General features: G+C 39.7%; 1 protein-coding gene and 1 long non-coding RNA gene across 5 annotated transcripts in view; one reads left to right on the top strand and one right to left on the bottom strand.

Moving 5' to 3' along the window:
• LOC102565708 (dermatan-sulfate epimerase) overlaps positions 1–20123 on the bottom strand; it is a 342822-nt gene that overhangs the window by 198307 nt on the left and 124392 nt on the right. The window lies entirely within an intron of this gene.
• Positions 1–20123, top strand: part of LOC132252347 (uncharacterized) — a 117036-nt gene that overhangs the window by 72462 nt on the left and 24451 nt on the right. For both annotated transcript variants that reach the window (XR_009464251.1, XR_009464245.1), the window contains exon 3: positions 11326–11386. This is a non-coding gene — a long non-coding RNA (uncharacterized LOC132252347). The remainder of the gene's footprint in view (positions 1–11325; positions 11387–20123) is intronic.

Raw genomic sequence — 20123 nt, 5'->3', positions numbered from 1 at the left:
GAAGAAATACAGGATGCTTTTTCTATGTAAGAACTAGAAATTGAAAAGCTTAGTATCATAGAAGCAATTCTGAAGTATTGCATAGCACATCAGTTTAATGATGAAGTTTGTGTTACTCAATTTCATACACATGGAAATTGCAAACCTGTCAGCCTTTGTTTTTTGTGTTCATGTACTGTTGACATATTTCACTAACCTTTTTAAGATACATATCTTAACAGGATGGGGGTGCTTTGGAGATGAGGTAGGATCAGCTATTAAATTTTACAGGGAGTTATTTTCATCTCCAACAGCTTACTTCCCTTGTTCATGTAGCTATATTAGTTTATGCTGAAACAAAGGCATATCAGAATAGATATATCAAGTTACTCAATATCCAGTTGATATCATATTCAAAACACAAAGCATATGCCTACTTTGTTATAAAGATTTTGCATATTTGATACTGATAACTATATCCGAAGAGATGATCAATCCTGCTATTTTTCTCTTTGTGGGCAGAAGTTTAAATATAAGAAATTCCATTAAAATTTTTTCTGTTGGACAGGAAAATCCACTTAAGTCAAAGCTCGGTTCTCAGGATATCATGATTCCCAATGCCATGTATAAATGTCCTCAAAAGTTCAGTAAGTGGAACCTACATGCTTCATTACTTGGCCAAGAATGCTTTCTTTATTAAAGATTTCGTATTTTCAATTAAATAGAACGTTCACAGAGTTAGAGCTGGCTTATCTACTCTTAGGAGTCCAATAGAAAAATTCTTGAGAGTAGCTTCTCTAACCACAGTCCTAATATTCCCTCCATGTTAGAGATTTATACACTCCATTTCTTGTAAAAATTGCTGAACCATAGATCATGCTTATATTCTAGCTATTTTTGGAACTCCAAAACATACAGTGTAGAAAATCTCATCCTGACTTACAACAACTGACCCAGAACAAATGCATCTTTACCAAGGGAACTCTTTATCTTTGCCATATCAGTACATTTCAATTTATTTTTGTTTTAATAATGTCAAATATCAATATCAATGACTTATGGGAAGAAATGGCCAAATCCCTTAATAAACATGCAAGGGATTGTGGGCATATCTCAACAAAAGCCAGCTTTCAGAGTGAAACACAGTGGTGGGATGAAGACATACAGGCTGTGATCAGGGAAAAGGGAAAGCTCAAGGTGTGGCAAAAGGCCAAAGATGATGAGACTATGAGAAGTTGTGACCAAGCCAAAACCCAAACCCTGGAAGATCTGTATAATAAACTGCAAACAAAGGAAGGTGAAAAGGACATATACTTACTAGAAAGAACTCAAGAGAGAGAAATCAAATGTACTGAAGAAGTGAGGAACTGAAAGGATGAGGGAAACAAGATCTTCAGAGCCTGAAAGATCAAAGCACAGGTGGAAAAGTTACTTTGAGAGACTCAGGAACAAAGAGAATCTAAGGCAAGCACTCTGGAAAGTTTGGGTAAATCAAGCCTTGGCTGAATCAATGGCAGGTGCCATTAACAGAATACAATAAAGAACTATAAAGCCAAGAATATTAACATAGATATAGCATCAGAATGAAAAGGTGTAAGTCCCTTCATCAAGCTTTATAATAATTTTATGTTATGAGAGAAAATACTAGGTGTACAGAGAAGGAGCTTTATGGTGCCTATCTTTAAGAATGGAAACATGGGCCAATTAAAGGCAAAAAAACTCATAAACCATACTATGAAACCATGGAAAAGGATGATCAAAAAAGACTGAAAAGAGCAGTCAGAATTGGATACAATTGTGTGTTTATGCCAGGAAAAATCAATGACTGATACAATCTTTGTGATGAGATTCCTAGTGGAAAAAGTATGCAGAAAACAGGAAACATCTTCAACTGGTTTTGTGTGACAAGAAAAAGCATATATCCATATAGCAAGAGAAGGAGGTGAGGCATGAGGTAACAAGGGGTGACAGAAGCCTATGGGGGACTTGCATAAGACAAAAAAGGCACAACAACACAAGATAGAAGCACAAGTAGTAAAGGCTGGGGTCCATGAAGAATTAGCTTGTTCGTGTCTGTGTTTGTCCTGGATACCCTCACCAAGAGCATTCAGAAAGATGCCCCTGTTGCATGGTATTCACAAGTAATATGGCCTTAACTGAAGAAAGCAGAGAATGGGCAGAGAGTGGTTTGGACAGATGAAAACATGACATCTGTGCATAAGCTAATACCTGGGGTTTGCTGTGTAAGTAAATGTGCAAGATAGATGAGGAAAGTAGAAAAAACCATGCATAAGGCATGGATGAAATGGAAGGAAGTGAATAGTCTGGTTTGTGAGAATGCCAGTTTACCTGAAGGGAAAAACCCTGCAAGAGTGTTGAGGCCAATGCTGCTGTGTGTATCAGAGTGCTGGGCAATGAATAAATGACAGTTGCCCCTGATAAGGATGTCGGAGATGAGGATGCCGATGTGGATTTGTAGACTCAGAAAAAAAAGAAATGAAGTGGTGTGGAAATAGGTAAAGATGATATTAACAAAGGAAAAGCTGAATAAAAACAGACTAAGATAGTTTGAGCATGTAGCCGGAAGAACGTGTGTGAAAGAAAGTGCAGTCCATGAGAGTCAGGGGCAGGAGAAAGCATGGAAGACCCCATGGGTATGCCACTAGTTGATAGAATTCAGGGGCTTAATGGTTTGAGACTTGGATACATAGTACGGTGCCATTATCCCCACAAAATAGTGTCTCAAGCACAATGGAGAGAAACATGGAAGGCCAAGCTTTCTTTAAAGCACAAAGTGTCGGGGGCTTTTCAGGGGTGGATCCAGGGAGGGGATGTAGTTGTGCACACCTCTGACTCCTGCTCTACCCAAACTCTAACTAAAAACGTTAACTCAGGTGTTGTAATACTAACTCAGGTGTAGAAATGACTGACGGTGAAGTACTGGAGGCACTGATGAGCTACTCAAGAAGGCTAGTTTTGGTTTTTGAATCTGCGTAACAAATGTATGTTTAATTGGGATGGCTACAGGACTAACAAAATAATATCTTTAGACTATTTTTGCCTAGCTGTGGTTTTTAAAACGTTAGATATAGAAATCAAGAACATTAGTGAACATTCTAATTAGTTGTATTTGTTTTTGTTTTGATCTTAAAATAATATAGTGCTAAGTATTTAGTGTATTACTAAAGCCTTTAGTTTTGCTTTAGCTGGAGAAAAATGTGCGCTGTGTTATATATGTGATGAAGTGCTACACCATCTGCACTCCCTTTTTCAAAATCCTAGATCTGCCCCTGGGGCTTTTCATGATGAGACCACAGTTCAGATAGTCTAGATTTCCTTACTTTTCAGGTTTTGGGGTGATAGGTGATGGGTATTATTTGGATACCTGTTGCATATGGATTTGATTTTACTAATGAAATGATTCCCATTCCCATTTCTAAGTAAAGCTGGGTACAAATTAAAGCCTCAGATTTGAAATAGCTCAAGGGAGAACTCAAACTGTTTCTGTAACCCTGAATCTGGGAGGTACTTGAAGCAATTAACTACAATAAGAATGGACTTACATTTACCCTAAGTATTTTCTTTGGAAGAAATAGTAAAATATACTTCACCTTACATAAAAAAAATATCACCCAAGAACCCTCATTTTAACAATGTCATGGGGCTTGCAAATCACAGCCCTTGGGAATAGCATTTACAAACTTTCATAAGATATACAAATGTACTATATGCTGTATGAAAGTTTAAGTTTTGAATCTCTTAAATTTTTTGAATGCATACCATATCCACATTTGGATAAGATAAAAATAATGACTTCGGAACTACAATCCACAAAAGCCGTAACAATGTAATGAAAACTATTTATCACAACGGGAAAATATACAAGCCTATGTTGCATATTTGTTACCGATAACTAATGTAAAAGGCAGTTTCTTCAGCAAACTGAAACAAAACAAAACCCAAACATAGGAGTCCAATGACAAGAAGGAATTTTTAATAGGTTCCTGTCTTTACAAAATATTTACAAAATATTTTTAAAATATTTAGAGGATCAGCTTCATGCACCTTTGCTGTTACTAAATAACTATAAAAATGGATTCAGTCAGAGTTTAAGTCAGAGTGGTACTTGAGGACATCACCTACTATTCTTACTGGGCAAATATTCTAGTTACTACTGATGCTAATGGTAATTCTGGCATACTAAGCCTAGGTCAGTGGTAGCCAGCATTTTGGCAGTTGTGTCACAAGTTGAGTCCAAGTGTGCCACAAGTTAGGCTCCAGTACCTCCCCTGAGTGCAACTCTTGACCTCCCACCCATCACAGTGCCATGGTGCTCCCTGACACCTCCCCAGTCTATTCCACGCCAAAAGTAGCTGCCTGTGCCACTTGTGGCAGGCATGTTGCAAGTTGCTACTCCTGGCTGAGGCAGAACATGACACCAGCCAGTCTATTTTGTGAAAGGAGATTAAGATCATTTCTACAAAGTACAATGCAGCGTTATGAAGGAATATGCTTCTAAACAAGCAATATAGCTGCTTTACTGTGGTGCTGTACCTGGAGCTAATTTGTTGGGTAAAATACTACTCTCATGTGCTACCTCTACATACATTGTGCCATACAGACACTTGCTTTGTGCTTCTGAGAAGGGAATTAAACCACGCTCCAGTAATACCTATGAGGCTAAATAGCAAGGAGGAGAATGAACTGTTTAAACTAAAGCTGATACATGAACAAGTGGGCATAAACTGCCCATGAATGAATTTAGGCAGGAAATAATGAAACTATAAAAGGAGTGCTATTCTGGAACAGCTTTCTGAAAAGGTTATATTACAGGGGTGGCTAAGCAATGGCTTATGAGCTGTGTGTGATTTTCACATATACTCTGTGAGAAAGAGAAGTACTAAAGAGAAAAAAAAGAGTGTTTAATTCATTTATTAATTTCTATTTTTGTTTTTCATTATTTCCTGCTTGTTATTCACTTGAAGAAGTCATTTAATGACAAATGATTATTTGAGCTGGAACACTGCTTGCACATTGTTGATTCTGGACTACGTGAATTTGACAGTTGTGTGTCCTGTGGCTCTTGTGTCAAGGTTTCAGTTCATGGGTGACTGCTGCCTCCTGAGTCAGGGGGACACTTGACCCCCCAGTGGCCAGTCAGTGACTGGTGGGGGGGAGGGGTCCCCTTACGGCCGATTGCACCAATGGGGGCTGATTGCAGTGACCGCAACGGATCACGCTGACCCAGAAGCGTCAGCGGTGCACCCAGAAGGGCCAGGGGCATGCCCAGAAGTGCCAGCAGTGTTTCTCCTGGCACCCCCACTCCCCAGCTGGCACTCTCAGGGGGAGCACCAGCGTTCCCACCTTCCCCCCACTACTCATCGCCTAAGTGGGAAATGCTGGCTGTCAGGGGGTGCACCAGCACTCTCAGGGAGTGCACGTGCACCCCCATGCACTCCCGATGTGTCACCACTGTTTCAGTTTGCAGTAGGGTAGCCATTGGTCCTGTTTTACACCAGATCGTCCTGTTTTTAAACCCTTTGTCTCCTATCCATTTCTGAATGAGAAACAGATTGCAAAAAGTCCTGTTTTTCAGTTCATTGATGGAAAAACACATCAATCATAATGTCCTTGTGACTCTATTGCCTGTGCCTAGAGGTAAGGCAGTGCACAGCCAGGAGGAATAGGGTTCCCATCCAGGAAGGGAGATGGCCCTTTTGTGATGGCCTCACTCCTGGCTGGGGATGTCCTGTATTTTGGGGATGTATCAGTGGCCATCCCAGTTTTTAGCTAGACAGGTCAGGTGATCTGGCCAACCCTGGTATATAGCATGGTTGCCTACAATAGTAGGGAACTGTACTCAGTGATCCAAGAAATCCCTTTCAGTCCTAGATTTCAATGAACAGCTAAATCTCCGAATGTCTAGCAAATTTCTCTTCAGCTCAGATATCTATCAGGTACAAATCTCGGTGCTAAATGAATATATGTATGAATGCTGAAATAAAAGGTGAATATTCTTGGCCATGTCTATTTGGCTCTAGGCAAGCCCCTTCTGCCATTCTACCCTTTTAGCGATTTCTCTTGCATAGATTATTACACCATTGCAAGGCAGAATAAGTGCATGGCTGTAAAAACTTTATACCGAGTGGAATGCACACATGCAAAGTCTGGCTACCACTCATATACAGCTCTTTGTGTTACTGGAGAGGTGAAATTTGATTTCCACAACACAAAGTTGTTTGAAATGGCACAGCTCAGATTCTTAATTTCTATTTGCTGTGTGCAATTACTGCCACCTAGTGACAAGTATACAACATTCACCATGAAAATCTGAGGAAAAGCAGCCATCTAAAGCAGCAGTGCCAAAACTTTAGGTCTTGCCCATGCACTGACTGATGTGGAGTGGGTCATTGGGCTGGATCCAGCCCATGCGTCCAATCTGGCACATGCAGGACTGGCCCAGCCAGGGTCCAATCTTATGTGAAGGACTGGTTGGGCAGGGGCCCCAGCCCCGGGTGCTGGATCAGGCCCAATGCCAGATCGTTCCTACAGGCCTGGTGCCACACACAGGGCTGTGTCATCTGGCCTGCAGAGTTTGGAAGTTTGGTGGTGGGGGAGCAGTGGTGGTGTTAAGCCCATTATATCAAATGGAAATAGGATGTTAAGTAATATTAGTAAGCAATGCTACAATTCTTAGATTCTTGCTATGAATAAGTTAGCATTAATTAATATGTTAACACTAATTTAATTTTACAAATTTGGCTTTTACCAGATTTAATAAGCAGCGTATTAGTGATCTGGTATGGTAACATTTCCAAGATACACCCATTATCTGAACAGTGTTCATTAGGTGTATCGCCAGAAGTTATTCCAGTTGACATGATCAGTTGTATCTTCTTGATGCATGCTAGTCATGCACTCAGAAGCATACTAAGAGATCAGCATTTCATCTGAGAATGTGATACCATTGGTATAGGTCCTATTCTATTATCTTTCCTGGCACATTCTCTCATTCCTTGTTTTTACTATTTTTTCCATTACTATAACAAGAAAAAGGCATATCCACATCAATAGAGTAATATATTTTTGTAATATAAATGATAAATTATATGGTTGCTTACTCATGAAACACGTGTTTAATTTATAATAACGTTCAACAACAGAAACTGTTGCTATACTTTATTATTCATAGTAATTCCATTTGTATTAACCAAACCAGAGGTGGAAGCGTACATTCTGCCAAAGGATAATGGAAAAGTTTTTTACATACTTAATGTAAGCTTAATATAGTAGACACTAAGATGTTGGGGACTTTCTAAAAATTTTACAAGATACTGTGGGGAGTTCCCAAAAAAAGTTATAAATAAAAAAACCTAGAACATCTTTTTTTTTTTTTTTTACAAAACCTATAAGGAAAATTCATCATATTCTTAAGTAGATAGTACTAAGACAAATTCTATATTATACCAAAAGTATTACTGACAAGATCAGTTTCCTTCCTTCCTGCCTGCCTGCTTGCCTTGCTGTTTATACACTGTGCTGTACTGATCAGTTCAGGAGCTATAATTTTGTATAGAAAAAAAATATTTATTTTTAATAAAGTCCTCCAAATGCTGTTTCTGCTTCATGGTTCCTTATTTTTTTAAGATTCATCTACCTCTACTTTAATATTTCTCTAAAAGGATGAACAGCATGAAAAGAAAACTAGTAAATATCACGAAAAGGAAAATGGACTCCATATGTATATTATTTCAGTGAATCTCAGGAACATGCAAAAAGAAGAGAGGTCACATGATGGTAGATGCAAGAGAGAAATATTTTTTTCCAGCTTGCAAATACTTTCAAGTTTTCATAATTTTTTCATTCTGTATCAGAACAAACCAGAAACTTTTTGCAGATTTTCAAAGTAAAATGAGATAAGATAGCCCCATCACCCCCAACCTTTTCAAGGGCACTCACCTGGGACCTAATGCACCTTGACTAAAGTCCCCTGCTTTGAGTTTTAAGAAATGTAAACATTAAAGTTCTTACATTTAGAATGAGGCTTTATGTACGATCAGTCAAAGAATTTTAGACACTAGATGCATGTTAATACATATCTCTTTCAAGAGACCTCTTGTGGTAAGAGGATAGCCACACATTTACTTTGTTGTACTATATTGCTATGCCTTGTAACACAAACAAATGAGCATTTTTGTTTTAGTGTAACAATTGTTATAGGTATGTTTATAATAACTGGTAGGAAAACCTGGCCCTTGAGACAGTGAATTGATAAAAAATATGCAAATGATTGCAGCTGCCCACCAGCAACATCACAGCTAAAAGACTTGATGGTTCTGTTGTAAAACAGAGTTAAGTGTCTCAGAGTTTTTGGTTGTAGCCGTGTTAGTCTAAGGACATAGGCAGGCAAGATTCTTTGGTTAGATGTGAGATCTTTTATTAGACAAACTGAGTAGTTGGAACAGAGTTCTTAGCAAGCTTTCAGGTGCAGTCACCCATCATCAGACAAGCAGAGACTCCCACTGCCTGATGAAAGGCGACTGCGCCTGAAAGCTTGCTAAGAACTTTTTTCCAACTGCTCAGTTGGTCTAATAAAAGATATTGATGTAGTCTTTTTATATAATCTTTTTTATGGTATATCTAGCTTTTGCAAACTATATCTAACTGAATACTTAAGGCAACTTACTGATGCTGGGAGGGGTGTGGTATGTGTGTGTTAAGAGATGCTTGCAGAGCACAGCATGTGGGATGCAGAGGATTCCTGGAATGCCTCCCTAACACCAGCAGGATAATGTCTCCCTGACACTTGTAAGATAGCAAGAAGTTCAGAAAAAGGTCTCATTATAATGTTAAAAATCACACCCCTGGGCAGAGCAAAAGTATGTTAATGAAACATATATGTACGCAAATGAATTACATGGCTAAAACATAGGTATAGAGACATGCTCAGTAGAGAACATCTTATGCCAGTGGCTTGTAACCAATCACTGAGCGATACACTTGCAAACATATGTATAAAAGGTACCCAAAGGTAGAAACCGGTGGTGCTTGCTTTGCAAACGATTGCCAAGCACCCCTCTCTGCGCAGACTTGAAACAATAAAGATTAAGTTGGATCCTCCACCCCTGTGTGTTTATTGGCAAAAGCACACCGGGCACGAACTCACACTGTCCTTTGGCAACAACAATATCACATCTAATCAAAGAACCTTGTGTCTCAGCACATTTGAAAACATACAATTAACTAACATATAGCGTATTACCCAAGAGCTATTGCTTTGTCCCAGCATAAACAAACTGAATTGCTGTTTATGAGCATATGGCTATTTTACTACTGGAAATGTTTGGGGGTTTTTTTAATTTCTGCAGACAAGAACTGCTTACACTTGGAAACCTTAAATGTATAATCTGCGGGCTTAACATTTTGGAGATTATATATATATACACACACGTTTAAAGAAGGTACAAAGTGACTGAGCTATGCATATTGGAGATGCATTGTATTTCTGAACAGGAAAAGTACTGTTCTTATAACTCGCTTTTCTATGTGGCAACAATGATATAAAAGTGAAGGCTACATTCTACTTTGCCCATGCTGATGCCTAAGGAGCCCCTTTCCCTCCAGGCATGCTCTTGCAGTTGCTAAACAGAATATTGACATAACTTCTCACCATGCTCTGTCCGGGCCAGTGTTTGTAGCTAATGGTAATAGCCTGTTGATTTAGCCAGGCCTCTGTTCCATCCTTATACAGGTGAGGGTGACAAGAACGCATGCCAGTTATCTCTAAGGCAGCAGTTGAAAGAGACACTTGAACATGCTTGCCACAGGCATTTCAGAGCTACTCTGCCTGGGTGGTCAGCACAGGCAGGATGGTTTGTTGAACCTCTACCCAGTTGCTAGCAGAACTATCCTGTGGCTTGCATGCCAAAGCACTCCCTCCATCTAGGGAGAAGAGCCAGAATAAAAGTCCTTGGGTACTAAACTGTAAAAACTAACTAATTTGGATGTAGGGGAAAGGAATGCCAATGCCATTCATTCCAATGCAATTTAGACAACAGAACAACATTTTTATATGGAGAAGGAACATAAAAAATGATTGGGAACTCATCTAAAAAATGTGCCAAAATATGAAAGACTGCTTGCACATATGCAGCAATACTGATTTCTTCCCTGAAAAAATATACAAATGAATCAAAAGAGAAAAAAGGAGATGCAACATATGATAGTGTAGAAGGGTAAGAAAAAGTTTGTTTTATATTGTCAACTTTTTAAACAGATCTGATCCTTTCCCCTTAATATAGTGTTAATTACCATTTTCTCTTAACAGTGTATTTATATGTTTGCATATGCATTAGGTGCATGTGAAATATTTATGCATATTAACACACATGTATACACAGACATAGTAACTGCTCATGCAAGTAGTTCCATTGTAGTTTGAGCCCTTGTGTTTACATTGTTATCAATATCTACAATGACAACGTCACACACCCCTAATGTGCAAATACCTGCTCCTTTCTCCTTCCTACTCAGAAGCAGGTCCCTCCCTTTCTCTTTTTCTTCTCCCTTGCCAGTTCCTGCTGTATTCTCCATGGCTGTGGGGCAGGGAAGTTCCAGAGCCAGCTGGGCTGAGTGGGGATTGCACTCAGCTGAGAAGGGGATAGCAGCAATAGGGTGGAACAATAGCTCTTCTCACCCTCCTTGGTCACAGTGCATGGAAGGGTGACTCCCATCCCTAGCTGAGCCCAGACCCTGCACAGGAGGCAGGAATAGCTTTGGTGCTTCTCCCCTCCCCCCCCCCCCACAGTGGGGAAAGGCAGGTGGGGGAGGGGCAGGAATGGGGGAAGGAGCAGAGAGGGGGCATTTATTTGAGCAGGAGAGGGAAGGGAGAGAGTATTTTCAACTGCTTTAGGAACTTTAAAGCCCCAGAGGTTTTCATGGTGTGGTCTAGTCTAAAACAGGGGTGCAGCCTGACCATTGCACCCACTCTGGATCTACCCGTTTGCATATTACAATAAGTTACAGCAGCTAAAGCAAAATCACCATCAAGCCTTGCTAAATGAAATATATCCTTTCTAGATGTACCACAGTAGGTCAGCTATCACCTTAGCATTGAAGGACAGAAAAGGTCTTTGATCTACCAACATAAATATCAGAGCAGAATAAAAGATGAAAACCGCACTATGCATTATTTCTTTTTTTTTTCATTTTCCATTTTATGTTTTCATTTTCCTTACATTCTATAAAATTTATTAAGTGGATTTCTAGCAAGCCACTTAGCAGTAAGCACATCAAGACTGAGCATTTTTCAGCTGGTTTACTCTTAATTATGTTGCATTTTTTTAGGTTTTAAACAATAAGAAGACCTGCTGAGCACCTGCTGAATTCCAATGATGCACTTATTCTGGTATGATTATGTTACATGGGAAGGGGCTTACAAGAATATTTTGACTATATTCTAAATTTATAACAAATCAATATTGAAGTGTTATTACAACATACAATATCCTAGTTCAGTGTTCAGAGAACATAATAGCAATGGCTTTGATTTTCCTTCAATAACTTCCTTTGTCTTAAGACCTGCTCTTAATGTACAAGGAAAAAACCTATATGACTGCATGCTCCCAAACCCTTATTTTTTGGTTTCTATTGAGGTTCTTTCTTCATCCTCATCACTGTGGTATTTGAACACCTTTTTTGAGCGAAAAATGGTTCATGAAAAATATAAGGTCAGAGTTCTGTTGAAAGGAAGTTTCTTTTGTTAGAATGTCTAAGTGATTATTAATTTTAATGTTTTTAGAACTACTTAATCTTTAGTAAACAAAAGATTACACTTCCACAATTGGCAGCACTATATATTTAAATGGTAAGCCATTTGGCGAGAGCACTATCATTTAATAGGTGTTTATATAATCCCTAGAATTATGAGATCTGTCTGGTTATGGTTTATGTATAACAATACTACTAAATATATTATTACACTTACTACTAACAACATGAGAAGGAATACAAAAGACAATATTGCTAAAGTAACCACAGAATTAAAACGGTCATACAAACCTGCAGTTGTAGTTGAAGCTATTTTCCTTTCTGGGCAATTCTAGCTGTGATCAGTAATGCACATCTGATAGTTTATCTACACCGTTTCTACCTAATAACACATATCCAGTCAAATCTTAGCACTGATGAGTAAGGCGCCTGGCACACACTCATTTAATGGTGTGATGGGATCTGTTCCACAATCCCTACAAAGCGTGTTGCCTGCTATGTCACACATTCACAGCAGGATATGTGATTCTGGGACTGGGACTCAGATCTCAGCTATGCCACTACTACTTGCCAGTGCAGGGGAAACCCAGAATCATAATCCTGGACTCACCCTACACTGTCAAGTGCCCAGTAAACCAGTGTGGTCCCAAGGCTGGAACCAAAAATCAGCCAATAACCAGTTCTTTCCCTGGGATCTTAATGAAGTCTCTAGCCTGCTCCAGTGCAGTCCTAGGGCTGGGATCCATAATCAGCTTATTTTCAGTCTCAGTCCTGGAACCACGCTGGAGCTGTTTGGAGATTCCTGTGTGGTTCCAAGGCTGGAACAGACAATCCAGCTCCACAACCCACCCGAGCCAGCTTGAGACTCTGGTACAGTTGAGGCTGGAAAAGCTGTACACCAAACTCCACCATGCAGCCAGCTGCATGGCAGGAGACTCTCATATATTCAGTTTAAGGAAAGATGGAAACCTTCCACAGGATTATTACATCTATTTTATGGAATCATTTTGTTGCACCATTAATTGTCTAAATATGTTCCCGGGTTACTATTTAAGATGCGACTAACAGGTTAAGTGTAATGTCCACCAATGGCCTAAGTATCTATCATTGTTTGCTGGAACATAACTGTCTTGAGCATGGTGACTGAGATTTACAGAAACAGGTGCTTTGAAGGACTTGCCTAATAATTAAGGCACCTGATGTAAGTGCAAATGGATATCTGCTAACAGGGTAAAAGCCTGTTCCAACAAAGTTTATCATAAAACTCCCATTGATCTCAACACAGCTGGGATATCAAGCTAAAAGTTTTATCTTTACAACTGCTATGAGAACTGTATGCCTTTAAGAGCTAGGTAGAGTTGAACAGAACTGAGAAACAGAGACTGAAGGCTGCATATCTGTGTGCTGTTAACATGAATAAAGAACCCTCTTTGTTAAAGTGGATCCTGACTCAATGAACTGAACCCATAACATGGCATGGTACCAGAAGTGGTTGAAAACAAGGGAATGCTTTGCATGGAATGAGCTTTAAGAAAAAAAATGGAGCAGCTATAGGCTCCAGCAGTGCTGAAACTGCAGCCAGGCAGCAGAGAACTGGAAGAGGTTTGAGCAACAGTTCAACCTGTACATGAGGACAAGTTCGGCCACTAAGAAGCTATTTTTCTGAATACAGCTGAGGCGCTGGATGTATATAACAGTCTGCAACTGAGCCAAGCAAAGCAGGCTGATTATGAGACAGTGCTCAAAAACTTAAAGGAGAACTGCACTCCAAAAAAATTACGACTTTTTAATGCTATGAATTTCATGTGAGATCACAAAAAGAGGGAGAATCGTTTGACAAATCTGAAAAAGATCTCAGGTTGTTGAGTCAATCCTGTAATGCTGGAAAACTCTATGGCTAATTACAGACAGTCAAAAAGCCTGAGGCTGAACTAATTCAATCTTTGCAGGTTAGTATCAGCTTCACTGATTGAACTCATAAGCAAGCGAACAAACATTCACTTTTAATTCTGGAAATGTCCCTGGAATGATCAGCAGATGCATGACGAATAGATCCAAAGAGGTGATACTTCCCCTCTAGCGGGCACTGGTCAGACTGCAGTTGGAGTACTGCGTGCAATTCTGGGCACCGCACTTCAAGAGGGATGCGGATAACCTGAAGAGGGTCCAGAGAAGGGCCGCTCATATGTTTAAGGGCTTGCAGACCAAGCCCTATGAGGAGAGACTAAAGAACCTGGACCTTTTCAGCCTCCGCAAGAGAAGGTTGAGAGGCGACCTTGTGGCTGCCTTTAAGTTCATCACGGGGGCACAGAAGGGAATTGGTGAGGTTTTATTCACCAAGGCGCCCTCGGGGGTTACAAGAAATAATGGCCACAAGCTAGCAGAGAGCAGATTTAGATTGGACATTAGGAAGAACTTCTTCACAGTTTGAGTGGCCAAGGTCTGGAACGGGCTCCCAAGGGAGGTGGTGCTCTCCCTTACCCTGGGGGTCTTCAAGAGGAGGTTAGATGAGCATCTAGCTGGGGTCATCTAGACCCAGCACTCTTTCCTGCCTATGCAGGGGGTCGGACTCGATGATCTATTGAGGTCCCTTCCGACCCTAACATCTATGAATCTATGAATCTACTTTGGATTCTCAAACATAACCTCCATTGATATTGGGGGCAGCATATGACCCTAATATATGTATTCTGCAGCTAGTCTGAAAATAAAACATGACTTTTTTTGTTTTAAACATACGATATGGAGGGCATATAGGCAAATCACTCTCTAAATTCTCCTGTTTACTTGAATACTACAAAAATATATTTTTCTTGGTAAAGAGCAGGAGGTGCTAAATATTTCAAAATATGGTTTTGCCTCTGTTTTGCAAAAATGAGGGGGAACAATTCTTCTTTTATATTCTGTTACTAGAATTGTTAGAAAGTTCAGGGGAAATAAGTATGAGATTTAGTCACAGGAATAGCGAAAAGACTTCTGGAAGCTGGGCAAATTCTGAGTTACCTGGGAATTCCCCCATTTCATTTTATAGTATATACCTTTATTTATTTTGACCTTGACAACATGAGTGTCAGCTAATATAATGGTAATAACACCTCACTTACAGATTCCATTGAAGCGTAGAGTCCAACACTTTCCAAGGACCCTGCGGTTTGTCAAGGTCTAGCTCTGCTGAGCCACTAGAGGGAGCAATTTCCACAGAAAAGTGGGAGCCTCTAGTAGAAATGCCAGGCTACTAAGTGATTGGTATCCTCTTTAGTACAAGAACCCGGACCCCGGTTACGTGTCAAATATGCAATGGCATGGGATACTCAAAAATAAATAAATAAATAAATAAATCAGACCGTAAAGTTTGAAAGGAAAATAAGAAATTTAAATGATAAACCCTGTATCTTATAGAAAGTCTGACTGTGCTCCAGTGCAAATTACAGAAAAATGAACTGTTTTTGTTTGTACAGAGTTTAATATATCTCCCGACTCTTAACCTGAATAAAAAGCAGCAGTGAGCATCTTACCTAGATTGATCAAACATATATAATCATGTTAAAGTAAAATTTTAAAAAATTCTAATCATCCATATCTTCTCTAGAATGCAAGACCACAATTTTGGTCATGGGGTCATTCCCACAAAAGAGCAGAGGGGCAAAAAAGCAAATGAGAAGCTTAGAAATCCCTTACAACATACAATGTAGTGTTTTGGAAGGAAGAAAGGAAGGAAATCCTTACAAACAAAGCCCTAGAAAAAAAGAAATATATCAAATAAATAATCAGTAGAGAGTTGTACCTCTGAAGATTCAGGTTTCAGAAACACTGACCTGGTTTCTAAGTTTTAAATAGGAACGAAGAACGCCAGGCAGCTTGGAAAGTGTTGTCATATACATTTAACCCTGCTTTATATTTAAGAAGGATAAAAGTTAATGTTTTATTACACTGGCACCAGATTAAACTCAAATTGTATTCCCTGCCCCCTGCTCCCCCACCTCCCCATGCAGGCTGGGATCCTGGTTTGTTGAGGCTACTGGAGCTCTTTTATGACAGTCGATCTGCAAAGGAACAATCCAAAGCTTCTTAGAGTCAATGGGAGACTTTCCACTGTTCCATATGAAGGAATTCCTGACTTTTCTTTATTGTTCAGGATAATAACTGTCAACTGCTTTTGTTTAAAATAAGCCATTTTTGTTTAAATTCTAATGTTTTTTTTCTGAAATTTATACTATAATTTCTAAACCACAACATCTCATTCACAAATTGTAATAACTGAATTTCATTCTATGCTAATGAAAATATGCACGACACAATTTGGTCTATTTTAATTAAAATAACTTCTGTCCTGTTCACTAGGCAAAAAGTAACGTTTTGGGCATTGACTAACAGGTTTTGTCTATTACAGAAAATAAGTAGCCCAAAGTAGTTTGCTAAAAGGTACACTGTCAGAAGGAAAGCTTACCAGAGAAAGGCTATATGAACAAAATTATCACTGCAACAAAGATATATGAGAATGCTTACCTTTTATATTGCTAAGGAAAATATATGCCCCAAACTAAAGCTTAGTCCCATTTAACAGTACTATGCCTATGATGGATGATGAAAGAAGTCATTCATTATAATCAGCCTTTCTTTTTAGGAGACTGCCCACACTTTTCTGAAGGTAAATCACTAAAGGGATCAACAGTGAAATAATATTCTAGTACAGCATACATACAGTATAAATAGAGTATAAATACAGTAGCCACAGTACTGGGATTTTAACACACAGTAGACAGTATCATTCCTTTTTTGGTCAGTGTCTGATCTTCCAAGTGTTTACATATGAGTTTTACTTTATGCCTATGGGTAGTCCCACTTACTTGTTTGCAGGCTCTGGACCTGTGCCATGTTGAATCCCTAGTTGGCTTAAATAAAATGAGCGATGATCTCTATTTCTTCAGAATTAATTAAACTTCAGAAAGGGAAAAACACACTATCTATTTAGAACAGGACAGATTATTTTCAATAAAGGTTATACCATAATTACTACATTGTTATTTGTACTGCCGTAGTACCTACTGGTCCCAATCCATAATGGGATTCAAATGCGCTAAGCAGCATAAAATCACTTAACACGAAAAGACAATCCCCATTCTGAGGATTTCATAAGTAATCTAAGACATCCATACTCTTCTACATATACTGAACCAGGTATGGCAAACAATTCCATATAGGTATACCTGACACCTGTTTGGAGCCCCATGGGAATGCCTGACACTCCACAGAAGGGAAAAGATCCATCTATATAGATCTGCTTGCAGGATCAGGGCCAGAAATTCCCTTTTTGTAAAAAACACCCCCAAAAGTTCAAATCCTTCCAACTATGTTCTGTGCATTGTCTCAACTTGGTACATTGCTCAGAGACTAAACCAAGTCAGATTTTTTCCAATGAAGCCATATTTGATGGAAATACTCTATTTACCTGAATTCAAGAGGACTTCAAATTTAAGACAATATTCTAAGAATTATATTGCTTAAATGTGAAATTATAACAAATCTGACCCCAGCTCAGGTCGGGGGCTACCTGCCCACATTGCGCCTCCTCCCCCCCCCACGTTAAATGGGGGGGAAATACCTCCCCTGGGATTTGACTAAATACAGTACCATTTTGGCCCTTTTTTGCCATGGAAAGTGAATTAGGAAATGTAAATAATTTCAAAATGTTGTTGAACAAACTGAAAAACTGTAAATAAAATTTAAAATGCAATTCTGTCCAAATATCGAATAAAATACCCGTTTTGACTGGCTCTATATGTACATATTCACATAACAAGAATAGACAAATTTGGTATAGTTCAGAAACTGCAACATACTAAAATGACTGAAGTTCTGGGTTGCTAGAAATGTATTACATTCCTCAAATTTAGGCTTCTGAGCTTTAGGTTTAACTACTGACCTTAGGAGTGTTAAATACACTTAATGCTGTTTTTGACAGCTAAAACTCACCTTAGTAACATATTTGTCACTCAGAAGTGACAAAACAAATTCTTGAAAAGCTGGTGATATACTACAAATTAGGCATGTCTACAAGTGCACTTTAATGTGCAGTAGGCTGTTTTACTGTGCATTAAAGTATCATGTAAAAAAATGACATTATGCTAATGCACAGTAAAATAGTTTACTGCACATTAAGCATCACTAAAAAGGTGTGCAAATGTGCTACTATGCATTAGCACAGCCTAATGTGCATTAATTTAGTACTTTACACAGGAGGTACTAAATTTAATGTAGCCTAGAAAAGGTGCATTAATGCACGTGTAGATACTCCCACTTACAGGCTTTTGAGAAAATAAAACAGTTTAAATGCAACACTAATCTGTTCACTGTTGATCTCCATTCTTCCTCCAAAACTCTTAAAGAAAAATGTACTGATCTTTGTCTTATTAGACTGGAGTTAGATTTTTCTTTATCTAATTTGCAAGAAGTCAATCCACAGCAAACCCAGCAAGTACCTGGAGAAAATTTACTCAGATACTTTTACACTGTCAATAGCAATGAATAATAAAAACAGTATAGAGAATTATATTGTATATCATCAGTATACTACAGTACTTCACACACTATCCTGAGTGTAATGTTTGATGAAAATTGAATCCAGGCTACTATCATCCATGCAGAGTATTACAATATATAATAAACGTGTAACATCAAATGCTGTTCCAACCAGAAGCAATTAATTAAGTAAGATTATTGCTATTATGGTAACACAGAGGTCTGTATTAGAGTAAAAGCATGGCTTTACTAGCCACTGTATGAACAGATGGCAAATAAATATTTCCTGTGCCAAAAGAGCTTATAATCAAATTTAGCCCCAAAATATTGCATGTACGCAGAATGGCAGCATCAGTTTTACATTTAGGTTGTAGAAACATAGGATTGCTGCATGACTGAGCTACACAAAATTCTGGAGCCGTATTGGGATGCACAAGTTAGGGCAGCCCCGAAACTGGAAACGAGTTTCCTATTGGCTGTTGCCCAGCCCTCCAAAAGCAACAACGAACGTAACATGAAAAGACTCCAGAATCTTTCCAGAGACCACATCCCTATTCTCTTTCTGTGGTTCCATTATTTATATGGCCTGTCAAACTCAGACAATTATTGGGATTGTGCTGATTTATTACAGACCATCTAAACTTTTCCTTTATATTTGGTCTTCAGCTTACCTTTGAATTAAGATTGTGATGCTGTGTTTCACTTTGAAATTATAATATAAGCCCTAAATTGAATGTTCTTGTCACTCAGTAATGACCAGGGATCCAGGTTTTCTCTGTTTAAAATTCCCAAATTCTCTGATGAAAATTCCCAATTTTCCAAAATTAAAATGAAATGCCACTATATATATATGTTTCAGTTGAGCAAAATGTTTTATTGATATATTTACAATTTTGAAGCAATTTGGAAACCTAACAGTGCTGCAATCATTATAACAAACTAAATTCTAAATTTTGGGGTTTAATTTTGTTTTTTTTTATCATGGAAAATCAGAGCTCCCCCAGCCCGCTTTGCTCACCAGGATGCTTGTCCAACTCAGGATGTGCCCCCTGCTGTTTTGTGGCACTGAGCAGCCCTGATATGCCAGTGCCCTGCTCCTGAACATCCTGACCCACAGCCCCCTGGCCTTGCCACTACCCTTCACTCCTGACCCACAGCTCCTTAGCCCTGCCGGTGCCCCTCACTCCTGACCCACAGTCTGCTCCCGGTTTGCTAGGCCCCTCACTTCTGACAGGCTGCCCCCAGCCCCCCAGGTTGTAAGGAAGGGGGTGGGTGTGTGGGCACAGGCAATACATGGGAGAGACACAGGCAATGCAAGGCAGACAGGGGAGGCATAGGCGATGTGTGGGTGGGGCAGGAGGGCATATGCCCCCCTGAGATTTCCGTACCCACAGAGGAGCATGGGGCTGCAGTCCAGCCAGACCACCTCCAGGCAGAAGCTGCCTCTGCAGCCCAGTGGGCAAGACCCTACACAGGAGGGAGTGCCATGCCACCATGGCCTCCAAGATGAAGTGTGGCAGCAGTGGTGGTGCAGAATTGTGCCCCCACTACTTCTGGACAGGCAAGGGGCACCTCATGTTGGCTGCCATGGTGGTGTGGTGCTCCCTCCCACACCAGGTTCCACCCATTGGGCCATGGAGGCAGCTCCTCTGGAGCTAGTCTAGCCTGGCTGCAGCCCTGCACCCCATTGTGGGTGCAGAAATCTCAGGGGGCATATTCCTCTCCATTCCACATCACCTTGGCCCCCGCCGTTGCATTGCCTGTGCTTCCCTGCCCCCCCCGTATAACCTGTGCCCCCTTCTCCCCACCCCCATAGATTTACCTGGAGGGAGCTATGGGAGCTGCTCTCTACCACC

The sequence above is a fragment of the Alligator mississippiensis genome, chromosome 1, assembly GCF_030867095.1.
Source record: "Alligator mississippiensis isolate rAllMis1 chromosome 1, rAllMis1, whole genome shotgun sequence".
Lineage (NCBI taxonomy): Eukaryota > Metazoa > Chordata > Crocodylia > Alligatoridae > Alligator > Alligator mississippiensis.
The sequence above is the reverse complement of the archived record's forward strand: the minus strand, read 5'-3'. Positions and strand labels throughout refer to the sequence as shown.